General features: G+C 34.6%; 1 protein-coding gene across 7 annotated transcripts in view; it reads left to right on the forward strand.

The window, feature by feature from the left end:
- Positions 1-13,409, forward strand: part of PKIB (cAMP-dependent protein kinase inhibitor beta) — a 98,181-nt gene that overhangs the window by 20,723 nt on the left and 64,049 nt on the right. For 6 of the 7 annotated variants that reach the window (XM_074333507.1, XM_019740967.2, XM_019740966.2 and 3 more), the window contains exon 2: positions 2,389-2,488. The exons of the other annotated variant lie outside the window; for it this stretch is intronic. The gene's annotated coding sequence lies outside the window, so the exon portion shown is untranslated. The remainder of the gene's footprint in view (positions 1-2,388; positions 2,489-13,409) is intronic. 7 annotated transcript variants of the gene reach the window in all.

Consider the following 13,409-nt stretch of genomic DNA (forward strand, 5'->3'; position numbering starts at 1 on the left):
ATCCCTCTGGTTTCTTTAGTCTAAAATAAAAAAATAAAAAATAAATAAAAAAATGAAAAACTGTCTTGAACTTAGGCTATAATGCTGCTTATATATGAAATGATATTTGGGTTGTTTTCAATTTTCTTTTTAGAAGCAAAACAAGCTCATCCTACTACACACATTCCACATTCTCCAATTAAAAACCTGCAATACAATGGTAGAAAATAGGCATATATTTCCTACTGCAAAGTGTCCAGTAATATCTGGAGTCATTAGCTGGAGATTGCATTAACATTTATGCCACAAGTGACTGTTGGGTTATTTTAATTAAATGGCAGTTTCAGCCAAATAAGGTTGGTCACTTTTTTGAGACCCTTTTTCTTTTCTTTCTTTTTTAGATTCAGCATGTCTTGGAAATCCAAATATTAGAGTCTGATTCTTTTGTTTTTTTCCCCACCTTTGGAAGCCAAAACAAAATGCTTTAGAACATCACAATCTCAAAAGGAAGCTGCAAGACTTAGGAGTGTGTTCACAGCTGCCTTTCTAGGATCCCAGTCTGAATCTAGTGTTGAACACAAGAAGTACCCTTTTTGCTTTTGCAGTTCTTCAAGGAGAATAATAACAATACAGCATATATACTGTATTTTATTATATATGATCTTCCTTGATTCCCAAAGCAACCTGGAGAGATAAGCAGGATAAATATTTTCATCCCCATTTGATAAACAAAGCTCTGTCATTTCCTCCAAGAAAGGAGGTAGCTCCTCAGAGTCAATAGTTGATAAATGGATGAGCTGAAGCTAGAATTAAGTTCAGTGCTTCTGCCTCTATATTACAACACCCTCAGGACTTGCTCTTACTGGGTTGCTTGTAAGCTATGAGGAAACGTGAGAAGCAAAAGAAAGAGAAGAGTAATGAAATTATTTGAAAACTAACTTTGAAGATGGCTAGCATAGTGCTATTAGCATTTGGAGAAAAATACTTTATTTGAGAATTATACTGAAATATTTTCACCACAAATAATTCTTGGAATATATATATATATATATATATATATATATATATATATATATATATATATATAATGTAAATTTAACGTTCAGTTACTGTCCCAACATGACTGGTCTGTGGAACATGGACTGCAAGGAGCATTCCTCTACCCTGGGAGACTAGTGAGAGATGTCTTAATCTGTGTAAGAATTGATGGAGTGGAGGAAGGTGCAGGTGAGGAGGGTCGAAATAAATGGTCCCTGGGGGAATGGAATTGGAATGAAGAGTGAGTTGAGGAACATTATGAGCCTGGAAAAGATAAAATGTGGTGACTTAGTAGAAAGGAAGAGGGAGAGAAGAAAACAGCAGACAGCATTGGACTCTATTCTTCTCTGAATAACCCTAGTAAATTTAAACACTGCATATAAGTATAGGAATATGGACATTACTGGCGCCACACTTTGTAGAAAAAGGAGCAGATGATCTCCATAACATGAAAGAAACACGGCTATCTCCTCTTGGCCAACTAAGCATTTACTATGTGTCTGCTCAGACATGTAAACTGCCCGAGTGAAAGGGGGCCTGGTTTACCCTGTGATCAGTTGTAGCTACCTCTGTCAGTATATATGGAAATGAAAATAACTAAGTTGTTTTCTGTATTATTAGTTTTAAAATAGGGGCTTTGTATATATAATACCTAATAAGATATGAACAGGGCAACAATGCAAGTGGGTTGGATGCCTATTCATAGCAAATTTTCAAGTTACCTCTTGATACTGAGGCATTACATGTGGGCTGGATTTTATTGGGTTCATTTTCTCTTCCAGAATTCTAATCACCATACTGTATAATTGAGGAAAACAATGTAATGTTCTTGTTCTTTGGCACTGGAGTTCAAAGATGAACTGCTGCAGGGGTTTATTGCTTTTAAAATCACACATTTGAGAAAGGCTGTCACTCAGTTAGTGAACCTGTGTTCAATGGAAATTTGAAAAGCTGAAGAAAAATATGTATCTTGCTATATTGTTGATTTTACTATTTAGTAAGAATGGCTCTTACTGTTCATGTTACATGTTCTTAGAACAAAACACAGGAAAGATTGCTTGGAATACAAGCGTTGGGTTTGAATGGTGAACAAAATAATAAAAAGAAACACACTTCTCATTTACAAGGGAGTATTGAGCTGCTTACTCAAGAAAATTCATCCTGCTCCTGCTATAAATCAGAGAAATATAAAAGAAAAGGAAATCAGGGTGAGGAATGAAAAAATAACAATGAACTTTGTTTTAAAATTGTGTGGCATTTTGTCATTAAATTAGACGTTATTGCCTGAGGAACCATTTGTTCTTTTCTGAAAGAGACAAGGAATGAGAGTTTTATCTTAATAAATCTTTTGTCTCTCTTTGTTTCCTTCAGGGGTCATGGTACACTGAATAGGCACTCGATCAAGAGAAATCTGGGGGAAGCTGGAAGTCATCAAGTTACTGTAGCCACACAGGGAGCAGAAAAGACAGAGGTAGGTACACTTTTGATCCACTGATCCTACTATTGAGGCTGTCCCTGAAAATATCTTTTTTTTGCTATAAAGCCAGAGGACAGCAAAGAAAAGGTAGGGTGTGTGTGTCTTTTCTTAGAAATCAGATCGGTACGGTTTAACCGAAACTTGATAGAATCTATTGTTAATGTCAAATTAATAGCAAATAATGCATGCTGAGAACTTGAGATATACATTTCCATCCTGTGTCTGCCAGGGACCAGTGATTAGTACAGAGACAAAGCTTGGTTTGATATTTACATGCTTAACTGTGCTTATTTAAATTGTTCTCAGCAGACTTGACCATCCCACCACAATAATGTTTCAATTTATAGCCTTTGAAACAGAAGAGAAATTCATAATATTACCTATCAGGTCTTAAAAACTTACTACTCTTCTAATATTCTTCTTCTCAGAGACCATAGTAATAGATTTATAATCAGAACACACAAGTCAATATTCTTGATGACATTGATTGGTGGACATAAATCTTAAATATTTCTTGAGAAACAGATTTCTGTGTGCTGATTATATATACCTATATATGCATATGTATCACATATATTTCATATATATAAATGGCATATATATGACAATGGTATATATGTGTGTGTGTGTGTGTGTGTGTGTGTGTGTGTGTATGGCATCCATTTGTGTAGGTGAATAAGAATATGTAGAGATCTCTGTTTATACTCATCTGTATATATACTATATATATTGCATATAAACTGTATACACTATATATGTGTATATTCATATTCATCTTTTCAACTGATGGTTGTTGGCATTAATTCAATGCCAGCAGGAATCCCCAATTTGGGGTACAGTGAAGAGGGAAACTTTTTTCAGTGCAAACAGCTCAATTGTGGTATAGCATGGCTGTGAGAACAGCATGGCTGTAGAACAGCTCAATAGTGTTACATCTGAATTATAAAACTGCATGGCTGCAAGGCTGCCCTGGAACAAGGAGGCCCTGGGGTGAGGCCCTTCTCCTGCTAGACAGCTTTGCTCTGCTCTAGTCTACTTCATCTACTCCAGTCTAGTCCACTTCCCTCTGCTCTGGCAAGACATTTTTAATGTTTCATCTTTGGTGTTTCAGCTCCAGCCGGGGAAACACAGACTTCTGTCTTTGGTGGAAAGAGAAAGTGTGCTAGAGCTGACTTATATAGACAGGAGTCCCTACCCCTGGTCCCTGATTGGTCCATCCTCATGCACATGAGGACTCCAAGAGCTTACAATTTATTGGTCCAAATGGCACTGCCCTGATTGGTCAGAATGGAGCCGCTCTGATTGGTCAATGAAGATGTCGATGGGGATATACCTGTATAGCTCCAGTTAGGTGGGGAACACCTCAGTCCTATTAGTTGAAATACCATTCCAGGAACTCCTTTATAAGGGCTGGCTCAGAAGGCAGGCACAGAGCTCAGGTAGGCAGTTCATTATGGAAGGTAGGCAACTTAGTACAGGCTTCTCCCTAAAGCGCCATTTGCCCCTGTTTAGAAAGGGCTGCTAGGCTCTGCTTTGAAATTTGAACCCAGGTAGTCAGCAGGAGCCTTTCTTCATAAGTATCTTCTCTCTCAGCATCCACAGCCTATACAGATTGTGTGTCTTTTAAAAATGAGACTACATTTATGGTACAATCTTAATATTTAACAAAAAGTTCTATTATGTTGGTTATATTTGAGGCCACTCCAATCCCTTCCTGCTGCCACCTGGAATGCGAGACTTGCTCTCCTCTTGCAGTTTGGATGGCAGATCAGAGAACAGGGAGTAAGCCTCAGCCTGTGTAAAGGTACTTTCTCCTCCCACTCTCTGATTCCCATGAGAACAAAGCTCCAAGGGAACAAGAAAGAGTGGCAGACATTATATTGGTTTAGGCTTATTGTCGGGTTTTCTAAAAACCAGTACAACTTTCTCATTAACTCTCTGTGATTTCATTTAGACAGTGGCAATGGGTTCATTTTCATGTGTTAGCAGAACATTTTTACTTTCATGTCAACTTTTAAATTTGTCAGTAGAGAATAACTGTCTTAATTGAAATCTACCTTTTATTATGAAGTAATTTCATACAGAACTGTTTTTCAAAAACATTTCTTTTTCTACATAAACAACTAAAATCTCCATGCTAAGAAAAAGTAGCAAGTACAATTGTAAACATTAATTTTGTATTTAAGGAAAATTAAAACTAACCCATTAAATAATTCATTGAGTCTTTATTGCAGGTGGAGTGCATAGTGATTTATAAACATGATTTCATGTAGTCCTCATAATAACTCTTTGTGAGGAATGTAAAGAAGGTATGGTTGTTCCCTGTGATCAAAGTGCAACTTGCCAAGTGCACACATTTAGCTAGTGGGTGGTGAGGTTAGGATTTGAGCCTAATTTTATCTGATGGTTAAGCCTCTGTCCTTGACCAGCTTGGATAGGAACATTTGGCAGGACCTATAATATTCTGTTTAGATGAGCGAAGTATCTTGTTTTCACCAGATACTTATAATTAGTGGTTGAAAATATGCATTTTTTTAAGGAACGTATTATGCCATACTCTATAAGCGCTATAAAAGGGATGAAACATTTTTTCTAATTCATTTAATAAAAAGCATAATACTAAAAAAAGCCGAAAACAAGAAAACACTAATAAAAGTAGGAAAAAAAAGAAAATCACAAAAATTCATTGAAATACTAGATATAGGAATGTAGAAATCAACAAAATACAATAATATAACAAATGGTGTCTATTCTAGCAATGTGCAAGTTGTTCAATATTGGAAAATTTATTAAAATAATTTCATAGTCATAGACTAAAGATTAAAACCCCTATTTTTTACTTCCTAATGAATTCCAAATGACATTTGATAAAATGCAACCATATTCCTTTTAAGAAAAAATACATCCATACAACAGAGTAATTTAGGAATGGAGGTGTTATTAAATTCTGAAAAATCAATTTTAAGAAAACAGAAAAATGTTAGAGGCTTACTATAGTATATGCCCAACGTCATCCCTTGTAGTTCAATGCAATAAAATTAAAAGACAAACATCTTAAAATTTTTTATTATATATATGCTAAAAACTGTTCTACTTTGCAAATATTAACTGGTTTAATCTTCACAACAATCCTAGGAGATAGAGACTATTATTTCACTTCACAAATTAGGAAGCTGAGGCCCAGGGAAGCTAAATAACTTAGCCAAGGTCACACAACTAGTAAGTGTCAGAGCTGAACTTTAAAACTCAAGTGGCTTAACTCATGAGTCTTTAAACTTAAATAGTACGGTATGCTGTCTCTCAAAATTTAACAATTATTAGAAAAGAGATGACATCTTTTTTCTTTAACAATGTATTTTTTATTTTTACTAAAAATCCCCCAAAAAATCAATTGAAGAACTATTAGAATAAGAAACTTCAGTTAAGTGGCCATACAAAAAATAAATATGTATGAATTAATTGACTTTTCTATAACAGCTACAAATTGGAAAACATGATGAAAAAATCCCATTTATCATAGCAATGAAATATATCTCTGAATAAACTACATAAGAAATGTACGACTTAAATAAAGAAAATAAAACAAATAAGATTAGCAGTAATCAAGATTTATATTGTATTCCTGAATGAGAATAATAAATATTGTAATGATGTTAGCTTCCCCAAATTAGTTTATAAAATTAATGCAATTTCATTAAAACCATAAAGAGATTTTTAGGGAGAGGTTAGCAAAATAATTATTAAAATACATCTGTAAGAATGTATTTTTGGGAATAGCAAAATTTTGAAAAAGAATAATGAAGAAGGAACTTCTAATTGCAAGTATTAAAAAATATTATGAAGTTACAATTACTAAGACAATATGGCAATTTTTACTAAAATAAAAACTTAGAGTCGGTAAATCAGCTTGAAAATTCTCAAAACAGATTTAAGTATATGAAGGTAATGTATAACAAATGCAGTATTTTATGTCGGTGAAGAAACTACTACTATATGAACACAATTCCAAGGAAATTGGAAATTGGAATTAATACAAGGAAAAATTGTAAAGTTGGAATCTTTTATTCATATAATACACAAATGTCAGATTACTTAAAGAAAACAAATAATGAGATATAACTGAAGGAAAATAGATCGGTGGATAGTTTTATAATCTTGTAAAATATGACATCAAAGTCAGAAATCATAATTTAAGATTGATAGACTTGAATACAGACATAGTAAAATTTCTATAACTATAAACAGAAAAGAGATTCAAGCAGTATGCCTAACAATGTGTTTGATAATCCTTTTCTTGATGTTTGGAGGGATAGAATTAATAAATAGTAAACTCTGACTAACATTCCAAATATACTACTGTTTGAAGGCTTAATAAAGCAGAGCCCATCCTGGGCTAGAACTTTGTGGAATTGTACCCACTGCAGACAGAGCATCACAGACATTTTTGAGGGCTGAATATATTGTATGTCCTAGTTAAAAATAAAGATGGAGTTCTAGAGAAGACCAAATAATGTCTTGGAAATCAGGATTGTTTCACCTAAAAAGGTCAACTAATTTGAGTTATAACATCCAAGAGAACAGGGATTTCAACTAGACAGTTTCATAATTCTTACACGTGCCAGGACATCTCATTTCAGTAGAAGTTATTTACAACATTATTGAATAATGTCTGAATTTTTATAATACATTAAAACATGTTATCACTAATAAAAAATGAAATAATTCCAGTTTCCTATCTTGAATTATGCAGTAGATAATTGCAGAGGAGTGACACACTGATAAAATTTGGAGAGAAGTATTTCCTTTTTATTGTATATTACAGCAAAGATTGTTTTCTTCATCTTTTTCCAGAGTAGTTTTGCTCCTTTAATGCTGGGGCCCCAGAAACAAATAGAACAGGGAAATGTATTATGGTCAATGAACAGTGAAATAAAGGAAAACAGTTTGAATTTATTTAAAACATTCCAGGTGCTATCAGCCTGCCAGTTAATTTACATCAGCACTAACAAAACAGTACATTTTTGTCTTGTTCCCTAGTGGGAAAATTGCTTCAAGCCCCAAATAGCTCATGAGAAAGAGTAACCAAGAGGCCCATGAACTTCCTAGTCTTTCTGTTACATCCAGTCCTTCTCCATGTCCTTGGGCAATGTGTTGATTCCTGGCCACTGCTGTTCCTCCTGAGGTCACTCCCTCCGCTCCACGCCTTTCTGCTAGCGATCCCTCAGCTCACATCCCCCGCCACCTGTCTCATCTGTGGTGCACTTTTCTTCCAGGCTCAACTTGCACAATGTTCTGCATTCAGCCATGTTTTCCGCTCCTTCCTAACCTGACTATTGTCCTTGGGTCAGGTTTTTTCCTCCAACTCTCTTTATCCATCAATATACAGAGATTCTTCCTTCTAAGAGGTTCTTCCCTCTCTAATACAGGGGCTAGGACTGTTAATAGGTGGCTTTTGCTCAGGAAGCTTAGAGGTCTTAGCCATTATCAGTGTCCATCTTATAAGGACTTTTAGGTACTCGTGAAGTTATATCTTTGGCAGATCCATCCTGCTGGCTCATGAGACATGCTTGGAAATGTCCAAATCTCAACAAACAAACAAACAAACAAACAAAAACAGCTTAGACCTAGCTCTAATACCCATGCTGAATAAACATTGGTTTAAGAATATATCTTATTTTGTTCATAGTTATACACCTAGTACATATATTATTGATCATCCTTAGAAAAAAAGGCCTGGAAGTAACCAAAACAAATGTATAAAATGTTTTCTTCTTCTCATAAGTAATAAAAGCAAAAGAGAAGCTTACCTATTTTATGTTAAGTAAGAGTAACAAAATCAAGCAAGCACAACTCTAGAGATAAAGAAATAAATCTTGTTAATTTTCATGCTAATCAGACTGTCACTTTTTAAAGACTGTTAAAAAACTGTTCGTAATTGGTGAGTTATGGAGGGGGAAATGAGCAACAAAACAAGTGAAACAACCAAGAAACAAAAGAGCAGAACAAACAGACACCTTTATAAAGGACACAAAAAGGGATATATACAATGAATGAGGTGGTCATTGACAGTTTAGCACTAATTGTTAGTGATCAAAATTGTTATCATTTAATGTTCACAGTGTTTGCAAAACTAATACTTTCATTCCTTCATTCATTCAGTATTTATTGAGCCCTTACCCCATTTATCTTGTGCCCTTTTGTGAGCTCTCACAGAGGTATAGACTTTACAATTTCCCATGGTTTGTGAACTGCCAGAATGGAAATGCTGATCTAGTGAAAAATTGACTGGAGGACTATGAGGAGACCCATAGAGCATCTTCTTAGGAGTGACTGACATTTAGTACTTTGGGGAAGTCCTGGGATGACATGCTAACTTTCTTCAATTATGTAAGAAATATCATCTGTTCTACATGACGGAGAAGGCAAAACTTGGTTTGAGTGGATGGGAATCAGAGGAAGATACTTTTTTATTTAATCAAAGGAATGGCTGCCTGAAATTATAACAAGTTACCTCTGGTAACTGAGATGATTGCAGAAGCTTTGTATCACTAGGAAGGAATGTAGCACAAACAATTCATATACCGTGTTCCCCCGAAAATAAGACCTAGCTGGACAATCAGCTCTAATGCGTCTTTTGGAGCAAACGTTAATATAAGACCAGGTCTTATTTTACTATAATATAAGACTGGGTCTTTAATAATAATACAATATAATATAATATAATATAATACCAGATCTTATATTAATTTTTGCTCCAAAAGATGCATTAGAGCTGATTGTCCATCTAGGTCTTCTTTTCAAGGAAACAGGGTATGGGATGCTGAGGGGCTGGGGATGGAGGGTTGGTAATTAACTCATCTATGAAGACAAAAGTTTCAGGATGCGTTATTGAGATCATTGATGTGAGAAGGGCTCCCCTGAAGACAGACAACACAATGAGGGACTCTATGGCTGCTTTGGAGTCAGGCCCAGCAGCTTTGCACTTAACTTATAGACCTTGGCCAAATTTCATTTAAATTAAATGAACTAATTTAAACTGTTTAGAACTCAATAAATGGTACTGTTATGGTGACCTAGAGTCTCATTTTGGGAAACACTTGTTCTGACTTAAAAAACTCAGAAAGTAAAAATGATATCCACTAATGTAGATAGTGTCTCACTATCCTGGAATGTAGAAACATCTTTCTAAAATGTATGGTGAGAAATAGTAAATGCACATTAGAAAACACATTGGGCTAATTGTCCCATTTTGTTAGCATTTGCTTATTATTTCTTCTTAGTTGCTGGAAAGATTTGTTTTTTAGCTCAGTCTGTAGCTCTTTGAATTATGCTGGGGGATGTATATTCTCAACCTCCATTTGTTATATCAAAAAGGATCTTGGACAATGTGTTATGACCTGTTCAAAGAAAGCCTGCTTATGTACTTGGATGAAATTTGAAAGTCGCTGGGGCTTTGTTTGTAACCAATTATCTGTGTTGCTATCAGTTCCTTTGTTTCAGTCATGTTGTTAGCATTGACCATTGAATAATTTGAATTAGCCATTAAAAAGGCCAAAGGGACTTCAGGTGGTTGTGCTACAGCCAGGTTATGCCAACAGGAGCCCAGAAAGCAATATACAGTGATTGCCTGTAACATCAATTCAAAACACTGTGGTTGACTGTGAGTTATGCTTATCAGCTGCAATACATGAGCCATTTGAATCTTTTGTGCCACTTTTCCAGGCCTATCCTTGGTTAGCTCCATCTACTTTTTGATTCAGTAGTTCATGTTCTGTTTTTGTATTAGTGTATTTATATATTGAGACATTTAACAAGGCAGAGATGAAAAAAGAATAAAATCAACTCCCATTTCTCAGAATTGACACTTATTTTGTTTTATAATATTTGCTGAAAGTCTTTCTTTTTAAAGAAATAAATGGTACAATTAGTTAAGTCTCATTTTAGAAGCATTTATAAATTAGTCTATATCGTTCCAATCCATTTTATACTTTTATTCATGTATTTATATAACTATTTCAATATTTAGTCCTGGTTTGTATTTTTAAAATTTACAAAAGTAATATCTCTCTGCTTTTTACAGCATGATGTTTTTGAGATCTATGTAGTTATATATAGTTCTAGTTCTGTTCTCCCTGTTGAAATTTGTTTTCCTTGACTAGACATTTGCTGTTCACATCTGGTGACCTTCCTTACACCTAAATGGGGCCCATGGATGACAGGATGTTATTGCTGGAAGAGTTAGAGGAAAACATCATTCTAGTTTACGCTTTTATACATTGTCAACACTGGGACTTTTTGAAAATGACAAAAGCTAAGCCAGAAGGGATATCAAGGAAAATGTAAATAAACTAGGACTTTCCCAGGGAAATCGCAATGGAGGATCACCCTGTGTTTGAAGAAAGCAAGGCTGAGGGAGTGAAATGGCTTTCTGGGTTACACAGCTGATTTAACGGCAGTCCTTGAAATACCCAGCCCAAATCTCAAAAGCAAACAATTGCATGGGGTAAGATATTGAAGACATATATAGCTTTCCAGTCCATTTTTCTTTTCTTCATGCTGCTTCTTATGTTTAAAGATGTAGAGAAGTAAGATAATGGATTCTGAGGGCCACCTCACCAGGGAAATGCTTGATATCCTGCCTTCAGAATAGTTAGTTACTGAATGGCTTTAATCCATCATTTTTTCCTTATGCTTGCTCTCTCTTTTCCCAGATAAACTTAATTACTGCCTCTTTCCACTAGATAAAGTACTCCATCCTATTTGTCCCAGTAGGTAGTGGGAAGTGGCTAGGTAAGTCAGGTTTCACTGGGGATCAGAAGTCATGTCTTTTCCAGTTACTTGTCAGCTTAGTGTTGCCTTAGTTCAATTAACAGCTGGCTAGTTAATGAATGTGACATATCTGTTTCTGCAAGGTTTGGGTGTCTCCCAAGATTGTATGGGAGACAGAAAACTGACTCATTAATTATCCAAGGGTTTTCAGTTCCAACTCAGGTCTGTAATTTCCTTCAACCTGGTCCAATCTCAGGTGTCCTTCATAGTAGGGTGGTATTGTAATTATGTCATTTATAGTTCATGGAGTTAGGACAAATAATTCATCATTTCGTTTTTATTTTAAACTTCTAATACAACTCCTAGGACTAAAAGGCTTGCAAATAATTTTTAAATTTTACTTATTTCAAATTTGTTTTTGTTTTTCCAAGATGATTTATTATTCTAAGATAAACAAAACAAGTATTCTCGACTACCTGCTGGAAATATAATTTAATTGCTAAAATGCTCTATATATGATAAAGGATGCATTGAAAGTAAAGATTTAGTATGTGTTATATATCAAGTTTTACCAAATTAAGTTCTTAATAAAATTATGTAATTTGATTATTTTACAAATAAGTTCAACCTATAAAATCCTAATTTATAGATGCTTGAGAACATATAACATTTTTGATTAATGTCAACTTCTTACCCTACCTTGTAGGTTAGAAATTGCAACTATAGTCATAAAACAACAACAACAATTGTTAGGAAAGTATAAGTGCTTATGGTTGTTTTTAAATACAACCTCTCAAGAATGTAACTTTTGAAAAGATGAAATCATTGTCCAAAACGTGCACATAAGCTGATTTTTATTATTGTCTCAGATGATGTATTTTAAAATTGCTGGAAGATGTCATGAATATTTCAGCTGCTGATTATTATTAAAGTCTTCAGTGCCTAACAGTTCAGTATGTGTGGGCATGGCTGCTGAAGGGTGGCTAAAAGGATGATGGCCCTCAAAGTGATATCCACATTGCCTATCTGTGAAGGAAGCTCCTCTTTGGTTTTGTTTAGTTTGTGGTTATTTGTGATTCATATATCATGTGGAACATGACTCAACTTTGTGAGCTGACTACTAGCGGGCCACCCCAAAATGAGCCACTTCATTTAAAATTATTGTATGTGTTAGTTTGTGGAATCTATTTTGAGTATTTAAATGCATATCATAGCTTAATTACATCACATCAAGTTGTAATTTCAGTGTTATATATAATATTTCTTTGGCTATTTTGCTTATGGCAATTTACCAGCCCATCATATGGGATTTCATAGTCTTTCTGACACTAGGTGAACATTTTAACATCATAACCGATTTGGTGGAAAGAGCACTGAATATTGAAAATCTAATCTCTATTCTATACCTTTCTTTGCCATTGTCTAGCTACATGAGTCTTATTAAGTCTATTATTCAGAGGTACAGCACAGTGCAGTGGATCAAATCATTGGTTGCCAAATTTGAGTCCCACGTGTGTCATTAATTAGCTGTTTGCCCTTAGGCAAATTACTAACCTCTCTGTCTCAGGTTCTCATCCGTGAATAGAATCTGTCTTAAAAAATTACTAAGAAGATTAAATCAGTTGATATTTGTAAAGCACTTAGAATAGTGCCTATATGACTGATTGTTTCATAAAATTTTAATGTGATTGGACTTCACTGGATTTGATGTCTATAAGAGTCCAGTTTGAAGATTGTATCATTTTAAGTTTCTGTTTCTTGTCTTTTTAAAAACACACCTTTAACTTATGCTGGTGAAAACAGTTTCTATGCAGTGTTAGGGCTATATGATCAACCATTGATTTTTTTTTGTCATTTGTTTTAAATTAAGGCACATATGCATAACTAAAGATTTGCTTTAAAATCTAGGCAAAATGTCTATATACAGTATCTCATAGTTGTATATAGACTGTGACAGCACCTATTAATTGGTCTTGGAACTTGTTTTCACATTGTGTAGACATTTTGTTCACCTTCTAAAGGGTTAATGTCATTTATTATTTTTCAATTTCTGTCTTTATAAATGTGCTATTCGATGAAGCTGCTTGGAAAACAATTTGATGATAGCTTGTGGTGTCAGTGAAAATATTCCACTGTTTATCAGGTT

This window comes from Rhinolophus sinicus, linkage group LG05, assembly GCF_036562045.2.
Source record: "Rhinolophus sinicus isolate RSC01 linkage group LG05, ASM3656204v1, whole genome shotgun sequence".
Classification (NCBI taxonomy): domain Eukaryota; kingdom Metazoa; phylum Chordata; class Mammalia; order Chiroptera; family Rhinolophidae; genus Rhinolophus; species Rhinolophus sinicus.